Source organism: Natrix helvetica (assembly GCF_964273705.1).
Source record: "Natrix helvetica genome assembly, chromosome: 5".
Taxonomy (NCBI): domain Eukaryota; kingdom Metazoa; phylum Chordata; class Lepidosauria; order Squamata; family Natricidae; genus Natrix; species Natrix helvetica.
Window position 1 is genome coordinate 12,731,206 of NC_138551.1, and position 18,879 is coordinate 12,750,084.

General features: G+C 42.1%; 1 protein-coding gene across 4 annotated transcripts in view; it reads left to right on the forward strand.

Moving 5' to 3' along the window:
- Positions 1-18,879, forward strand: part of PEX5L (peroxisomal biogenesis factor 5 like) — a 218,309-nt gene that overhangs the window by 85,835 nt on the left and 113,595 nt on the right. Inside the window, exon 1 of one of the 4 annotated variants that reach the window (XM_081954225.1) lies at positions 10,608-10,702. The exons of the other annotated variants lie outside the window; for them this stretch is intronic. The gene's annotated coding sequence lies outside the window, so the exon portion shown is untranslated. Of the gene's footprint in view, positions 1-10,607; positions 10,703-18,879 lie in introns of those variants that run through there. 4 annotated transcript variants of the gene reach the window in all.

Sequence of the window (18,879 nt, forward strand, 5' to 3'; positions counted from 1 at the left end):
TTTTTTACCCATCCCATCAGGGATCATGCGGCCATCAAGGCTATTTAAATCACTCCTAATTAAAATTGCTGGCTCTCTACGTTATTTCCGTTTTTAAGATTTCCTATTTACTGGAAAGGTATTAATCATTGGATAACAAGAGAAGCCAGATTAGGACTTGCGTACAGTTGTATAAGAGGGACGTGGTGGCTCAGTGGCTAAGATGCTGAGCATGTCAATCAGAAAGGTCGGCAGTTCGGTGGTTCGAATCCCTAGCACCGTGTAACGGAGTGAGCTCCCATTACTTGTCCCAGCTTCTACCAACTTAGCCATTCAAAAGCATGTAAAAATGCAAGTAGAAAAATAGGAACCACCTTTGGTGGGAAGGTAACACCGTTCTGTACACCTTCGGCGTTTAGTCATGCCAGCCACATGACCACGGAGACGTCTTCAGACAGAGCTGGCTCTTCAGCTTTGAAATGGAGATGAGCACTGCCCCCTAGAGTCGGGAATGACTAGCACGTATGTGTGAGGAGAACCTTTATCTTTACCTTTACAGTTGTATATCCTGTTCCTGCTTTCAGGCGCGTCCTCCAAATTTTGGCTGCACTGCAGATTATTACAGCATCCATCGTACAGTTTATTAGATAATTTTACAGAGCAATGGAAATCAATGCTAGGTCTCTGAACAGAGTACTTTCTGATAGCAGAAGGAAAATGCCAGACTAATATAAACCGTTGCCCCTAAAAAAATGTTACGGGTCAAAAAAAATCCTAAGGTCTAGAATGCCAGCACCTGGCCAAATGCAGTTTCAAAAAGTTAATCAGAAGTTAAAATGGGTTGGAAACCTCAACTTTTGGTCATTCCAAGGGACACTCTTCTGTCCAAAATTAGGCAAAACAATAAGTTACATTTGTATGACTTACATTATTATATTAAACTAGCCGATAGCCCTGCGTTGCCTGGGTATTTATTTATAAGGGGAAAATGTCCGGACCAAATGTAATTTCTAATGTTGGATTTTCCCCCTTACCAGAGGGAGCCCCCTTGTGGAGTAATGTGAGGCTGTTACCATGGCAATTCCACTGCGCTGTACAGTAGAAGCCATTTTATAGCAGCACAGTAGAAGCAGAGGTGGTATTCAGCAGGTTCTGACCATTTCTGGAGAACCAGTAGCAGAAATTTTGAGTAGTTTGGCAACCCACAGTTAAATAGGAAGGACCTGTTGAAAAATATTTCACTGATTGCTTATTTGGGGAAGGAAACAAATGGCGGAATTGCCAGCTTAGAGCAGGGGTTGGCAACCTTAAAAACTCAAAGACCCACAAAGGTCCTAACCAGAAGCCTCCCGTTCAATTCTGGAGCTGAACCGGAAGTCCAGTTCCCCCACCATAGAGTCTCCTCATAGCACAGCGTCCTTTTTCCTCTACCTATCCTAACCAAAAGCCCTATGAATTGTGGAGCCACCGGCAACAAGGAGCTGCAGCACAGGCATGAAAGAGCCCACATGCGGCTCCAGAGCTGCGGGTTGCTGGCCCCTGGCTTAGAGGAAATAAAGGAAAAATATTTTCCTCATTTATTGATTAGAAGAAGTTTATTCTGCTTCTTCTATTCATACGCCACTAAGATATTCATGTTGTTGCTTATGATGGTTGATGCAGAATGTAAAAACTTTTAAGCAAAAGTGTTGTTGTTCTTGTACACTTGAATCCATCTGGAGACTTGTTAGAAGATAACAAGAGTTCTGGGGGTGGTGGAAACCCCTGAGAAATTAAAGTAATAGAATATTTTCTTTTGGATGGAGAGCATGGCTTTAGCAATCAATTAATGGTATTCACTGTTAGAAAAGAATATTGGTAGCTCAGGGTTGAACTGTGGAGTCGTTGCGGCTCTCTGAGCTTGATGGTTTTCTTGCAGACATTTCAATACCAAACTAGGTAATGTCATCAGTAAACAATTTCACCCCAATCAAGGAGCTACCAATATACACAAACCAGCTAAGAGTAAACAACAGCCTAATCAGGGAAACTCCACAACTACTACTAGTAACACTGACAGGAAAAAGGCGCTAGTATCTAAAAATAAGAGCAAAACCCCACTTCTTCGTAGCACTGATGATGTTGCCTAGTTTGGTAATGAAACGTCTGCAAGAAAAACTCAAAGAGCACCAAAGACCTCACAAACACTCACTGTATTTGAAGTAAAAGATTTATTATGAGTGCAGAAAAACCTCATCGCTGTCTAATTAACATCTCAGAGGGAGCAAAGCATAATGGAATTTATTTTGCTTAATTTAGTAGGCCAAGTGAGGGGCAGATTCAGAACAGCCTATGAAGATCCTTCCTCTCCTCTATCTTTAGCTATTTGCAGCCGTGGTCAAATAGATTCATTGGGTGCAAGGAGATAATGCAATCTCCAACGGTTGTGGAAATTCATTACTCAGCCACCAATGTCACATTGTGCTAGATTCAGCACATGCTTTGGTATACCTCATTATCATGTGAATTCTATATCTGTATGACCTTGATCTAGGAGCTGGAATGTCTTTGCTTGGGCAAAAACTGGAACCGTTGGTCTGGCAGCTTCTGTTGACTGAATATGGTCCATTTACCTGGCACAAATCATATAGAAACTCCCTGTTGAGGTCTTCCATTCCATTGAATCTGAACCGCTATTTCTCCTGTGGATTTATGCCTTCCAAGATCTGAAGGAACAGAACCTTCCGCAAAAAAGTGAACTACTGGGTGGTTCCTACTGGTTCGGACTGGTTTGGCCAGCAACCCAGGCCTGCCACACCCTCAAATTGGTTCTCCATAGGTGCTACCATCTTGATTTTTGCTTCTGCACATGCGCATAATAATTTTTATTATGCTGCACATGGGTGCATAGAGCACCCATGAGCAAACCGGCAGTAGTGCCTGCCAGAACCCACTCCTGAAGTGAACACTGTCTCATGTTAAGGATAGCAATGACTTAAACCTGGGGTCAGCAACCTTAAACACTCAGAGCCATTTGGGCCTGTTTCCCACAGAAAACAGCGAGGAGCCACAAAACCTTTCCCGTGCCTGACGATTTCCTGAGCAGCCGCAGAACTAGCATATGTAGTTGAACTAAACATTCTGTTTTTCTTCTGAAACTTTCCTTTCCTTAGATTTATCCATGGTTGGCCTACAGGGGGTCGAAAAGCTCAATAAATCTCGTGTTGGAGGGTGTTGCACATTGGCGGTTGTGATGCATATTTTGAGCAACAGGGAGCCGCAGCAGAGGGATGAAAGAGCCACATGCAGCTCCAGAGCCGCAGGTTGCTGACCCCTGACTTAAAGGAAAATAAGAATTCAGAGTGCCACCCTGGTCTCCAAAGGGACATATATTTAAAGCACCGAGTAAACAGTGGGGTAACACAAACTTCCGTTTTAGACCCAGTACACTTTAATATACAATAATAATACAATAGCAGAGTTGGAAGGGATCTTGGAGGTGTTCTAGTCCAACCCCCTGCCTAGGCAGGAAACCCTATACCATTTCAGACAAATGGCTATCCAACATGTTCTTAATGACTTCCAGTGTTGGGGCATTCACAACTTCTGGAGGCAACTTCTGTTCCACTGATTAATTGTTCTAACTGACAGGAAGTTTCTCAAGAAGTATCTTCATAAATGACTTAGATAAGGGAATAGAAGGATTATGTCATCAAATTTGCAGATGACACTAAGGTGGAAGAAATAGCCAACACCCAAGAAGACCAGCTCAGGATCCAAAAAGATCTTAACAGACTTGAACAATGGGTCCTATCCAACAACATGAAATGTAATGTGGAGAAAAGCAAGGTTTTATACCTAGGCAGGAAAAAAAAAACAAAGGTGCAAATACAGATTAGGTGAAGCTTGGCTCAAGAACAGTAACTGTGAGAGGGAGTCCTAGTGGATGATCACTTAAACATGAGTCAGCAGGGTGTGGCAACAGCCCAAAGAGCTAACGCAATCCTTGGTTGTATAAACAGAGGCATAGGATCCAAATCACGTGAAATATTAGTACCGCTTCATAAAGTTTTAGTATAGACCACACCTGAAATACTGCCTCCAGTTTCAGACACTACATTACAAAAATAATGTTGAGACTTCAGGGGGGGAAAAGTGCAGAGAAGAGCAAGTAAGATGATTAAGGGCTTGGAAACAAAAACATATGAAGAACGGTTGCAAGAATTGAGTGCAGCCAGTCTAGAAGAAAAGAAGGACTAGGGATGACATGATAGCAGTATTCCAGTATTTATTGGGCTGCCACATAGAAGAGGAGGTCAACTTATTTTTCCAAAGCTCCAGAAGGTGAGACAAGAAAAAAATGGATGGAAATTAACCAAGGAGAGAAGCAATCTGGAATTAAGGAGAAACTTCGTCACAGTGATGACAATTAACCAGCGGAACATCTTGCCTTCAGAAGTTGTCGGTATAGGCAGTGGTGGGATTCAGTCAGTTCGCACCCTTTCGGGCAAACCAGTTGTTAATTTTCTGAGCAGTTTAGTGAACTGGTTGTTTGAAGAAATCATTAGGGCAGAGAACCAGTTTTTAAATTATTTGAATCCCACCACTGGGTATAGGACTTCTTGTTTGAGCAGGAGGTTGGAATAGAAGTCCTCCAAGGTCCCTTCCTGCTCTATTATGGTTGATTGAACTTTAAGTTGTACGAACTTGCAACTCCCAAAATTGGCTGAGGAATTCTGGAGGTTGAAGTGAGAAACATTTATTTAGAGAAAGACCCCAAAAGCAAACATTAAAAGTGAGCTGGGTTCTTACAGAAGGAGGTATTGATTGACTAACTGACTGACTGACTGATTGATTGATTGTATAGTTATACAGCTGTACAACTCAAAAGTGGCTCCATGTAGCACACATCAAGTAAAAATCAATCAGAAAACCATATTACAAATCAAAAATTACGTTCATAGCCAGTATATCAGACAAGGCACAAACAAATCAACCCAAAAGACACTCCATTTCCCAAAAGATGGGCTTATCTACCGCTGAGGGAAAACCAGGTTTTTCCTTGGACCGAACTCATTGGTTTCCTTTATCTTGGTTTAATTACTGGCAATAAAGTTCTGCCTATAAAATAAAATCAAAGGCAGCATTTATTTATTTATTTATTTTATTTACTTTATTTATTTATCAAACATGTACAAGATAACAAATATAAGTATGAACATAAACATGGACAAAGGAAGTAAATGCAGATAAATGGGGACAGTAAGACAGGGATGGTAGGCACGCTGGTGCGTTTATACAATACAATACAATACAATAGTAGAGTTGGAAGGGACCTTGGAGGTCTTCTAGTCCAACCCCCTGCCTAGGCAGGAAACCCTATACCATTTCAGACAAATAGCTATCCAACATCTTCTTAAAGACTTCCAGTGTTGGGGCATTCACAACTTCTGGAGGCAAGCTGTTCCACTGATTAATTGTTCTGTCAGGAAATTTCTCCTCAGTTCTAAGCTGCTTCTCTCCTTGATTAGTTTCCACCCATTGCTTCTTGTTCTACCCTCAGGTGCTTTGGAGAATAGTTTGACTCCCTCTTCTTTGTGGCAACACCTGAGAAATTGGAACACTGCTATCATGTCTCCCCTAGTCCTTCTTTTCATTAAACTAGACATACCCAGTTCCTGCAACCGTTCTTCATATGTTTTAGCCTCCAATCTCCTCATCATCTTTGTTGCTCTTCTCTGCACTCTTTCTAGAGTCTCCACATCTTTTTTACATCGTGGCGACCAGAACTGAATGCAGTATTCCAAGTGTGGCCTTACCAAGGCATTATAAAGTGGTATTAACACTTCACGTGATCTTGATTCTATCCCTCTGTTGATGCAGCCTAGAACTGTGTTGGCTTTTTTGGCAGCTGCTGCACACTGCTGGCTCATATTTAAATGGTTGTCCACTAGGACTCCAAGATCCCTTTCACAGTTACTACTACTGAGCAAGGTACCACCTATACTGTACCTGTGCATTCCATTTTTGTTATGCACGCCCCCTTTACGGACCTCTTAAGAATGCGGTGAGGTCCACAGTAGACAGTTTGAGATTGAAGCTGTGAGGGTTTGAGTCTGTAACTACGGAGTCAGGTAAAGCATTCCTGGCATTGACCACTCTGTTGCCGAAGTCGTATTTTCTGCAATCGAATTTGAAGTGGCTCACCTTGAGTTTGTATCGATTGTTTGCCCGTGTATTATTGTGGTTGAAGCTGAAGAAGTTGTTGACAGGCAAGACGTTGTAGCAGACAATTTTGTGTACTATGCTTAGGTCTGACTGCAGGCAGCAGAGTTCCAGATTGTTCAAGCCCAAAATTTCAAGCCTGGTGGCATAAGAGATTCTACTAAGGGATTCTGAGTAGAGGAGTGGAGGACTCTTCTTGTGAAATACCTCTGGACCCTCTCAATCGTGTTAATGTCTGATATACAGGTTCCAGGCAGACGAGCTGTATTCAAGAATTGGTCTGGCAAAGGTTTTGTACGTCCTAGTTAGCAATACAATATAGCAATATTCAATACAATTTGAATACATGGACTGACCACATTCTCCAGGCTGCTCTCTCCACATGTAAAAAGATTGTCATCCTCAGCCACCAAAGCCATACTATTTGTGGAGGCTAGGAATAGTAGTCCCACATGTCGAATGCCACCAATTTAAGGACAGCTTAGTTTTCCCATTGGAAGGAAGATGGATAGGGGATGGGGATGGGTGCTGTCAGGGCTGCCATTCATGAGCTATGGTGCAGTGGTTGGAGTGCAGTACTGCAGGCTACTTCTGCTGACTGCTGGCTGTCAGCAGTTTGGCAGATCGAATCTCACCAGGCTCAAGGTTGACTCAGCCTTCCATTCTTCCAAGGTCGGTAAAATGAGGACCCAGATTGTTGGGGGCAATAGGCTGACTCTGTAAACTGCTTAGAGAGGACTGTAAACCATTGTAAAGCGGTATATAAGTTTAAGTACTATTGCTATTCAGTTATGCTGTGTATTGCATTGCTGCTGGCAGCCAGCCATAGAAACGGGATGAGGGAGCTGTGGGGTGGGACAGGCAGGAGGGATACCATGAGGAAATGAAACCAAGCCTCGCACCCATTCCGTGAGAATCACTGGCTGTGCCAAGGTCAGCAAAGGAATGCAGCCAGCTGCAAAAGATAGGGACTGTTTCCCAAAACAATCTGTTAACACCTAATTGAACACTTCTTGACAACCAGGGGGATGGAAGGGAACAGGGAAAAGTTAATTTTTTGGGCGCGAAAACCTCAGATCCAGCTTTGCTTCTTTTGTAACCACTTGTAAAGTGTTACAAAAGAAAGTGTTAACAAAAGTTTTAGTAAAGTGTACCTCTGGCTAACCATGGGCCTGAATCAGGGGTGGTTTTCTCCCAGCATTACTGCAGGTTTGGTGCATGCGCAATTTGTGCCTGTGCACTCATTTTGCTTGCTCACGCGCCTGTGGCATGATCCGCATCCATGCGCAGTTGCCTGTAAATAGGTCTGTGCATGCGCAGAACATAAAAAATGACCAAAAAAACCTATGCTGTGGTGACCGGGGAATTGGCTCGGGCATGTGGCAAGCCTGCAGTCCTTACCAGTTCAGTGACCCAGTCACAATTTCCACTACCGGTTCGCCTGAACTAGTGCGAACCGGTTGCAACCCTCCCCTGGCCTGAGTGTCTTTTTTTTCTGACCAAGTTGGGACAGCTGACAGGTGCACCACTGGAAATCTGAAAGACCAGACTGGGGACAAATTGTCACAGGGAAAATCTGTAGTCACTAAGGGCTGGCAATGACTTGATACATTACCAATCAATCAGTTTCCCCATAAATGCCTTTTATCTCATGTATATTATATAATTTTCCTCTAGAAAGGAAAGTAAGAAGCCAAAGTTATCTTTTTTCCCAAGCTTTGGTAAGATAAACACATGAATAAAAATAAACTGTCTTCTTGCCCTTTAGCTGAAGAGCAAAAATGCACAACATACGTAAATTGTTTTCTGAACGCTGGAGAAGAAAAATAGTAAAGATAACTAAAAGTGAAAGAAATTTGGTCTGCTATCCATCTTATCTGTAGACCATTTAATCGTGATAATTCATTAAAAGGAAATGTGACTTCACCAGAACTGCCTTATAGAGTTGAAGAGTAGTTTAATTAATGATACCTGTCTAGGGAGTCTCATATTAGAGCTCTGAAACAATGAAGAAAAGGACCATGCTGGCATCACTTTTCAGCTCTTAAAATAGTCTTTTGTTAAGAGGGTATGGCTGAATAATGCATAGACAATATCAGTTCCTTCTAGTAAATTATACGAGCAGAGTCATGCTACCCCAAAATCAGAAAGAATATATTCAAATACATTTCAATCAGAAGTGTATTCAGTATGTTTATATTACTGCCAATACCAATATTCAAATATTTTTCAATTAAAAAGAATACGGCAGTATTTTTTCAGACTAAACAACACCAGGCCTATTCCCTGGTTGTCACTTCTGCTTTTTCTCATCTTCTCCTTATCCCTCTCCATCCTCCTCTTCCTCCAGGGAGGAAAGGGTGACTTAGGCTAGTTTATTTAACATAAAAACAGGAAAGAATGTCTTCCTGTTGGAAAGTTATTTAAGAATCCAAGATGAATGGAGACCAGAGGTGGTATTCAGCAGGTTCTGACCAGTTCTGGAAAACCAGTAGCGGAAATTTTGAGTAGTTCAGAGAACCAGTAAACACTACCTCTAACTGGCCCCGCCTTCCATCTATTCTCTGCCTCCCGAGTCCCAGCTGATCTGGAGGGAATGGGGATTTTGGAGTATCCTTCCCCTGCCACATCCACCAAGCCATGCTCACAGAACCGGTAGTAAAAGTTTTTGAATCCCACCACTGATGGAGACCCTAACAACAGATAGACATTTTCAAAGCTATCTTGGTGTGTTCATTTATCTGCTCAATTCAAGATTGGACAAAAGATACTAGCAGATAAATAGAGGTTTGTATGGGGTTTTGGATTTTTCGGGACAAGGACCTGGCCTGGCAGACTTACACTTTGCAATAAAGCGTAAAACTCAGCTCATATAAGTATACTTAATCAAAATCTCTCTATATAAAAGTGAAATACCACTCATGCCTCATCATGAAATCTTCAGAATGGTAAAGCCTACAAACTTCTAGGTACTCTCTTAGAAAGGATTTTTTGAAATGACCATCAGAGCATTAGTATTTCTTATATTATTATTAACACGCTCTGATGCTAAGGAGTTAGACATTCTACTCCCCCTCCCCACCTGAAAAGAACTCTGTTCCAACTGCCACTTGGGCATGGGCATGTCCAGCGCCTGGCTCATCCGGCCTGCAGGCTGGGATGAGGATCAATGGGACCAGCCTGAGGGAGAGAAGGGAATAACCTAGGAAAGGCCTCTGTGGGGCAAGCCTGAGGGAGAGAAGGGGAGAGGAGAGGCCAACCGTAACTACTCATTAATGTTCAAGCTTTAACTGTCAATTTATCAAGCCCGATCACATAGTTCCATAGCAAGCACAGGTATCCAATAATATATAAAGGTAGGAAATGAGCTACTTAACAAGTAAGTTAGGGATGTTGTGTCAGCCTAGCCTGTAAGTATAGGCATCTTGCCAAGCTACATATAATTTCCTTAGAATCTTGAGCTTGGCTGTCCCTACCATTATACCAAATGAGATAGTTACTCAAGGCAGCAAATACTGAGAAGCAGCAATGGAGGCTTTTTAAAGTCCCTGTTGCTGCTGTTTATAAACGCTTTATAATGCCTTAGTCAGACCACATTTAGAATGCTACATCCAGTTTTGGTCACCATATCATAAAAAAGATGTAGAGCAGTGCTGTCAAACTCCCAGACCACGGGCATCACTTGCTGGCCAGGCCCACGGTTTAGCAAAGGGGGGGAAAGGTCCCGATACATCATGTGAAGCTGCCATGACACCTCTGAGGTAGACACTCTGGAAAGAGTGCACTACTGATACCAGATCACGCTCCGTTCATATTATAAAGCCTTAGTAAGACCACACCTAGAATACTACATCCAATTTTGCTCACCACACTATAAAAAGGATGTTGAGATGTTGAGAAGGAGTGCAGAGAAAAGCAACAAAGATGATTAGGGACTGGAAGCTTAACGGTTGCAGGAATTGGGTATGTCTGGTGAAAAGAAGGACTGGGGGTGATATGATAGTGTTCCAGTATTTGAGCGGCTACTACAAAGAAGAGGGAGTCAACCTATTTTCAAGACAAAAAAATGGATGGAAACTAATCAAGGAGAGAAACTAATCAAGGAGGGAAGCAACCTAGAACTAAGGAGAAATTTCCTGACAGTGAGAACAAATAACCAGTGGAACGCCTTGCCTTCAGAAATTGTGGATGCTCCATCATTGGAGGCTGGAAAACCATTTGTCTGGAAGACCTCTGTTAATTAGAGATTTAGAGGAAGAACTGTGTGCCATGTGGCCTGCTTTATATTCCTTAAATTGAGCTGCTGCCTACAGGCTCAGTTCACAACGCAATGCCGTGCCCAGAGTTAAAACAAAGTAACAACAACAAAAAAACCCCAACTGCTTCTCCAGTCAGAATTTGTGCGTGGTGTGAATGCGGGAGCCATCTTTTTCATTGCCTCAAGCAAGAAGTATCTTGGGCCGGTTGTCTCCTTTAATGATGAAAGCTCTAATTTGATGAATCACTTGTCTGCATCAGGGTAAGAAATTTAGCAGGCAAATGAGAATGTGTTTACTGGCATGCTTTCTAATAACTATTCCTTGCTTGATCGCGCTTGCTCATTAAAGGAACACGGGGATAAAAAAAAATAAAGGCATTACTCATTTGGAGAGGATGCAAATTGCCTCAGCCCTTACCTGATCCTTGCTTAATCATGATTGCCCTTCTTTTGAACAAAACCCCTTCCTGTGACAATGACATACAGTATTTACAGAGTTTCTGTTTCTGTGGAGCATCCATTCTGTCCAATAATGGCTTATTACAGCTGTTCCGTTACTGGTCATTACCTTCAGTGATTTTCAGCATTAATTTCCAACTGTTTGGAGATACGCAGCTCAATAACCTGAGGCACAGACAAATGATATTTTTCGATCAATGGAGTCGGAACTCCATTCGCCCTCACTTGAGGGCCATTGCAAGCACATTTTGGAAAGTTAGAAAGCAGTTAGGGTCGCATTAAAATCCACTTATTTATTTATTCATTCATTCATTCATTCATTCATTCATAATAATAAATAAATAAATAAATAAATATTTATTTCTTAGCCGCACCCTCTCCCGAAGGACTCGGGGCGGCGTACAATGAAACATATGAAATAAATATGTGGACAAAACAAACATATAACAGAGACATATACCGAGACATACACAAGGAGGAGGTCGGCTGATGAATAAAAAACAATTAGAATACAGTGATTAAAAAACCCCTAAATAATTAAATATAATTAAAATACCCAATTAAAAACCCGTCAGGAGCGATATGGTTAGATCAAAGTTGAGCCAGGCCAGCTACTTGGAATAGGTGGGTCTTAAGCTTAATACGAAAGGAGCGGAGGTCAGAGGTATTCCTAATATCCGGAGGGAGGTCATTCCACAGGGCTGGGCCCGCCACAGAGAAGGCTCTACTCCTAGGCGCCGCCCCCCGACACTGTCTAGTGGACGGCACCTGGAGGAGGCCCTCTCTGTGCGAGCGGATTGGTTGCAGGGATGTATGGGGCAGAATACGATCCCGTATTCATTCATTCATTTATTTTTAGTTTGTCAAACATGAACAAGATAACAGGTATAAGTAGGAACATGGACACAAACAAAGGAAATGAGTACAAATAAATGGGGACCGTAGGACAGGGACGGTAGGCTGGCTGGTGCGCTTATGCACGCCCCCTTTACGGACCTTTTAGGAATGAGGTGAGGTCCACGGTAGACACTTTGAGGTTGCAGCTGTGGGGGGTTTGAGGATGTTACAACGGAGTCGGGTAGAGCATTCCAGGCATTGACCACTCTGTTTGTGAAGCCGTATTTTCTGCAATCGAGTTTGGAGTGGTTTACCTTGAGTTTGTATCGATTGTTTGCCCGTGTATTATTGAGGTTGAAGCTGAAGTAGTCATTGACAGGTAAGACGTTGTAGCAGACAATTTTGTGTACTATGCTTAGGTCCAACTGCAGGCAGTGGAGTTCCAGATTGTCCAAGCCCAACATTTCGAGCCTGGTGGCATAAGGGATTCTATTGTAAGCAGAGGAGTGGAGTACTTTTCTTGTGAAATACCTCTGGACCCGCCCGATCGTATTAATGTCTGACATACAGTGTGGAAACTTGCTTCGTTCTCGCCAAGCATGACATTTTCTGAATGGTAGCTGGAAAAAGACTGTCATAAAAGCTTTTGACAGCTCAGAGTGACAAGAGCCGTCACTCTATGACAGGTGTACACAGCGGCATCTGCAGCGTGCCACAACTTTGCCTCTTTGGGCCATGTGTGAAATGTTGGGAAACAGATTCTTTTTTTTAAAAAAAGGACGAGGCTTGTGTTGTCATGTTGTGATGTAGTTTATGTCAGCTTGACACACTTCCCACCTAGGGTCTCACTAGGAACTGTCAACAGATTAATGACCAAGCATCATTGCTAAGTTTGGGGGACCATATTATATACATACAAAGGCCTAAGTTATTGAAAAGGCATATTAGAGATTTTTATTGATTTTTGTGATTGTTTTATATCACATATTTCATTTCTACGTTGAACAGTGTGCTTTCTAGATGTCCAGAGAGTTAACATATAAACATTGCCATAATCATTATAATCAGAGGTGGGTTCCTGTCGGTTTGGCCCGATTTGGCTGAACCAGTAGTGGAATTCAGGCCTGGGTCAAAGAACCGACCGCGACCCAGGCCTGCCATGCCCCCGAACCAGTTCCTTCGGTGCCACTTGGCCACTGCCATTTTGGATTTTAGTGACTGTGCATGCGTAGTTCACTGTAAATCGTTCTGCTCATGCATTCAGAAAATTTACGTTGAAGAGCACGCACATACACATGGCACACATTACGTGCGGGTTGCAAACCAGTAGTAACACTGGCAGCAACCCCTGATTATAATCATATATGCACAGGCATAATGTGATAATATCAATTGTTTTGGAAAAGTATACTATCTTCCATTATAGTGTCGATTATATAACTGTCAAAATATTTACTCATTTTTCCTTCTCATATAATCCATATTTTATATAAATCCACTCCTCTAACCACAGTATTTGTCAATTAACCATTTGTAAAATAGTTCCCCGTTATAAAATATTCCGAGTCTTCTTTTCCTTTGATTTTTAGGCTTAACCTATCCATTTCTGATCTTTTTTAATTTATAAAGTGGTTTTCTTATACTAATATTTTCCATGTTAGTTTGTAAGTAGACCAATTACTTCTGTACTTATTCCTTTTGTATGTAACCACATTTGGCCAAATAAAGCTATTGCTATTTCTATTCTACTCTACTCTATTCTACTCTTTTCTACTCTACTTAATTCCACCCCACCCCATCCCATTCTATTCTATTCCAATGCCAACATTGTTTAATAAGAATAAACTGACAAGTGTTCCAAGTTTTCAAAAGGGCACTTAAATGCAATTGCTGATATAATGAATCTTTTTGTTTGATACAAAGTAAATGATTGAAACTATTGGAAAATATAAAGTAAAAATAAGCTGTCAAAATCTAGTTAAGCAATAACATCTTGTTTATCATTTTGTAAAAGTTATGAGACTTGGGGGGAGTACCATCTCCTGCACGATGTAGCTGTCAAAATTTGTAACCATACCCACTACCCTTTTCCTAAAAAAATTGTAAAACTAATAAAAAAATTTTTTTCAAAAGGGCACTTAAAATTGCAGTGAGTTTGTTCCTGCTTTGTATGATTCCTGCATTTCTTTGAGCTGGATTGTTCCCAATTATACCCAGATTAAACTCTTCTTGAGATTAAAGGCTGTTAATACGATTATAGCCCTGGAATAGAAGGGCTTTCCAATGAGCCTATATTAAGGAAATGAAGAACCAAGAGACCAAAATGACATTTAGTTATGAGCTCACTTGGAATGTTTTGTCAGGGTCTTTTTGAGAACTGTTGAAACAAAACTGCACATGTTTTATATATTCCATTACAGGAATAACTAGGATTTCAATGCCATCCTTAGAACCCCTTAGTTCATAGATAGAACAAAAGTGGAAGAGATTAGATATTTTCAAAACGTCAAAAAAAATATTTTCCAGTAAACAATGGAAGCAACTATTAAGCACACACTTGTGCCGGCATCAACAACGGAACTGAATTTAGCAAAGGAGTAGATTCATTTCAACACAGCCTGTGAACAACATAATAGCTTGTGATTTGTTCTTAATTCAGTTATTTTGTTGTTAGTTGTGAAGTCATGTCCGACCCAACGCAACCCATGGACAATGTTCCTCCAGGCCTTCCTGTCTTCTACCATCCTCTGGAGTTTATTTTAGCTCACACCAACTGCTTCGGTGACTCCATCCAGCCACCTCATTCTCTGTCATCCCCTTCTTCTTTTGCCCTCAATCTTTCCCAGCATTAGGCTCTTCTCCAGGGAGTCCATTAGGTGGCCAAAGTATTTGAGTTTCCTCTTCAGGATCTGTCCTTCTAAAGAGTAGTCAGGGTTGATCTCCTCTAGGACTGACTGGTTTGATCGCCTTGCAGTCCAAGGGACTCGCAGGAGTACAAAACAATAGCAGAATTGGAAGGGACCTTGGAGATCTTCTAGTCCAACCCCCCTGCCTAGGCAGGAAACCGTATACTGTTCCAGACAAATGGCCATCCAACATCTTCTTAAAGACTTCCAGTGTTGGGGCATTCACAACTTCTGGAGACAAGTTGTTCCACTGATTAATTGTTCTAACTGTCAGGAAGTTTCTCCTCAGCTCTAAGTTGCTTCTCTCCTTGATTAGTTTCCACCCATTGCTCCTTGTTCTACCCTCAGGTGCCTTGGAGAATAGTTTGACTCCCTCTTCTTTGTGGCAACCCCTGAGATATTGGAACACTGCTATCATGTCTCTCCTAGTCCTTCTTTTCATTAAACTAGACTTCTCCAGCACCAGAGTTCAAAGCCCTCAATTCTTGGCGTTCACCCTTTCTTATGGTCCAACTTTCACAGCCATACATTGGAACTGGGAAAACCATACACACTTTTGTTGGCAGTTATACAGCTAAGCAAATTATCTGCGGAGACAGTAGCTATCAGCTAACTCCAAAAATCACCCTTTTGCCATTGGGAATCTGTCTGAAAAAGAAAGCGGGATTCATTGCTGCATTATCGTCATGACACACCATCAGTTTAATGGATGTCAGTTTAGCAGATTTGGAATGCAGTGAATGCAGTTTGTTCATAATTCCTTGGAGTGAGAATGTAAATGTTTGTCTATTCAATCAAGGATTTACTTGTAGATTGCAATTCAGGAAGTCAGCCTCTACAAGGCAAAGAATTTAAAAGAACACAGAAGTAAATTTACCTACCAACACAGGCAGCAGATTTTGCCTTTACTGCTTGCCTGCCTGCATTATTGATTGATTGATTGATTGATTGCCTTTGGGTTTATCTTGACTCCTAGTAATGAGATGAACAGGTCCATGCAATATTTTGGGAAACCTTTTTAGAAGTGGTTTGTCATTGCCTTCTTCCTAAGGCTGTGTGTCAGAAGCCCTAAGTTATCCAATTGACTTGTCTTTGGAGACTCTCAGGCATCCAGGTCAGGGTTGTCCCAAAGGTGCTTTTTCAAAAGGCAAGTGGACGTTCTTTGTTTTGTCTTGAAGACGTTTTGCTTCTCATCAAAGAGGTTTCATCAGTTCTGAACTTAGAACACTGTCTGTTTATTATTGGTAACAATTGTTGGCATTGTAGGGATGGGATGGGATGGAGTGAAGTGGAGTGGAGTGGAACGGAAGGAAATGGATTGGAATGGAATGGAATAGAATAGAACAGAATAGAATAGAATACAATAGAATACAATAGAATATGGAATGGAATGGAATGGAATGGAATAGAAAAGAATAGAATAGAATAGAATAGAATAGAATAGAATAGAATAGAATAGAATAGAATAGAATAGAATATGGAATGGAATAGAATAGAATAGAACAGAACAGTTCTCATGAAGCTTCTTGGATGAGAAGTGAAATGTCTTCAGGGAAAAACAAAGTCCAGTTGCCTTTTGAAAAAGCACTAACTGACTTTATGGCTAAGGAAAGTCTAGAAACCAATCTCCTGACTGGTATGCCTTTAAAACTTTTTAAAAGAATGCCTTTCAAATTTGCTCTCCTGTGTACAAGGTGTGCTTCTCGGTCTTCCAGTTTAACTCACTTTTCCTCATTATTCCCACAATCCACTCATTTGGTTCTGCCTAATGACTATAGAAGGGATGCGGCTGTTCAATGGCTAAGATGCGAGCTTGTCGATCAGAAAGGTCAGCAGTCTGGCGGTTCAAATCCCTAGCGCCGCATAACGGAGTGAGCTCCCATTAGTTTTCCCAGCTTCTGCCAACCTAGCAGTTCTAAAGCATGTAAAAATGCAAGTAGAAAAATAAGAACCACCTTTGGTGGGATGGTAACAGCATTCCATGCACCTTCGGCATTTAGTCATGCCGGCCATATAACCACAGAGACATCGCTGGCTCTTTGGCTTTGAAACAGAGATGAGCACCACCCCCTAGAGTCGGGAACGACTAGCACATAGGTGCAAGGGGAACCTTTACCTTTAATGGCTACAGAAATGAACTTGTGTCTCCTGACTACATTTGGAGACAAATGTAGTCTCAAATCTTCTCTAGTTGGTCGACTGACAAACTGAAAAACAAGTGCCAGGTATGTCATGGGATGGCACAACACTCAGGACAAGGTAAGAAGACGTCATTTGTTTTTAATCTTGAGCTCGGGTCAAAATGGCAACTTTTATTCCAGGTTTGAGATAAAGCAGAGAATCAAATGGGTTTTCTCTCAAGGTTGGAACAGTTAAGTAACTAGTTTGAAATTGGGGCACTGTGCACACCTCCTTCAGATATGCAGAGGGGAAACTCTGATTGACAAGAGAGAACAATTATTTCAGGCATGGTTATGGAGGACAGAAGGAGCAGATACAACAGCTAGCTAGATCTTACATGTTGGAAGTATATGACCTGCCTGCATCTTGGCATAACATCCGAGTTTATATAGGAATGCAAAATCTCAAACACCTTCTATAGTCAGGCACATACTACGTACCCGGGGCAAGCTTTGGGCAAGGTAATTATGGAAGTTCGTGCTTCCATTATAATTCAGAAGTTGGAAGGAATATTCATCGCATTGAATTTGGTTAACCTTTTGCTGTGGTTCATAAAACACTACCTACCGAACCACCAAAAATAATCCACTAAGCTTAACATATTGTATAAATGCAAACACCAGCTCTTTCTTTAACCTTGTTAAGTATGTTGTGTGCTTTTCTAGTCATGTTTTTTTTACACTTGCATTTTTAGATTTCACTCTATTTTTAATTCTTGGCTGCCTAGTTGTGACTAAGATCTTGCTTATGAGTAGACCCTTAATGGAATATTTGCCAGAACAATGTCTATTCAATAGTGCTTAGCTTGTTTCTTTGTTGTTGTTATTATGCTTTGACACCTCTAATTTTTGATTGGACTCCTACTAATTGCTAGAGCAGCGGTGTCCAAACTTGGGAACTTTAAGACTTGTGGACTTCAACTCCCAGAATTCCCAGCCAGCTGGCTGGGGAATTCTGGGAGTTGAAGTCCACAAGTCTTAAAGTTCCCAAGTTTGGACACCCCTGTGCTAGAGCCTACATCCATGATGGCAAGGCTATGGTGGGTTTCAAATTTTTTTAGAACCTCTTCTGTGGGTGTGGCCTGCTTTGTGGGTGTGGCTTGCCACCCGTGTGACCGGGTGGGAGTGGCTTGCTGGCCATGTAACCGGGTGGGAGTGGCTTGCCACCCATGTGATCGAGTGGGAGTGGCTTGTCAGTCATGTGACTGGGTGGGCATGGCCAACTTGTAAAATGTGATGAAACTCACTTAACAACGCTCTTGCTTAGCAACCAAAATGTTGGCTCAGAAACTCTGGCATTGAAGTGTGCAAGTCTTAAAGCTGTCAAGTTACAAGATCCTGGGACCCCTAACCCTTTAGAAAAAAAAACCCCGGGGTGTTCAAACTTGACAGCTTTAAGACTTGTGGACTTCAACCCCCAGAATTCCTCCTCTCGCTCTTCATCTTGATGATGTGTGGACAGGCAGGGGGAGGGAGCTGAAACTGATTCTAAACGGCAATGTAGATTTATGAAACTCTTCTATAGAAGAGGTTAGAACTGGCAGGAATCCACCCCTGGATGGGTGGCACGCAGAGCCCTGTCTGTGGGCATGTGCACTATCCCAGGTCAGCCAGCTGGTGGTTGGGTTTCCAAGGGCGCCTATGTGCTGGACAGCTGGTTGTTGAGTTTCTGGTGCTGTGGGGCATGCACATGCGCACGGGTGGGTGCACGCCTCCCAGTTTGGGCACTTTGTGCCTAAAAGTTCACCATCACTGGCCTAGATTGATTAATACTAGTCCTCTTTTCCAAGTCTTTCCTCCTCTGATTCAACTTGTATCAGGAGTGTCAAACTCAAGGCCTGAGGGTCAGATCCAGTTGCAATGTGGTTGGATCTGGTCCATGGGGCCATCCTTGAAAATGTAAGGGGCCGGTCTGTGTTGCTATGGCCTAGTCTACCCAATGTGAAGAGGAAACATCAATCCAGCATCCCTTCGGCCGGTCTACGCATTGCTAAGAGGAAACATGTCAGCAGTTTGCGGAGTGGCGTCAAGCTGGCCACGGCCACCAAGTTGGCCA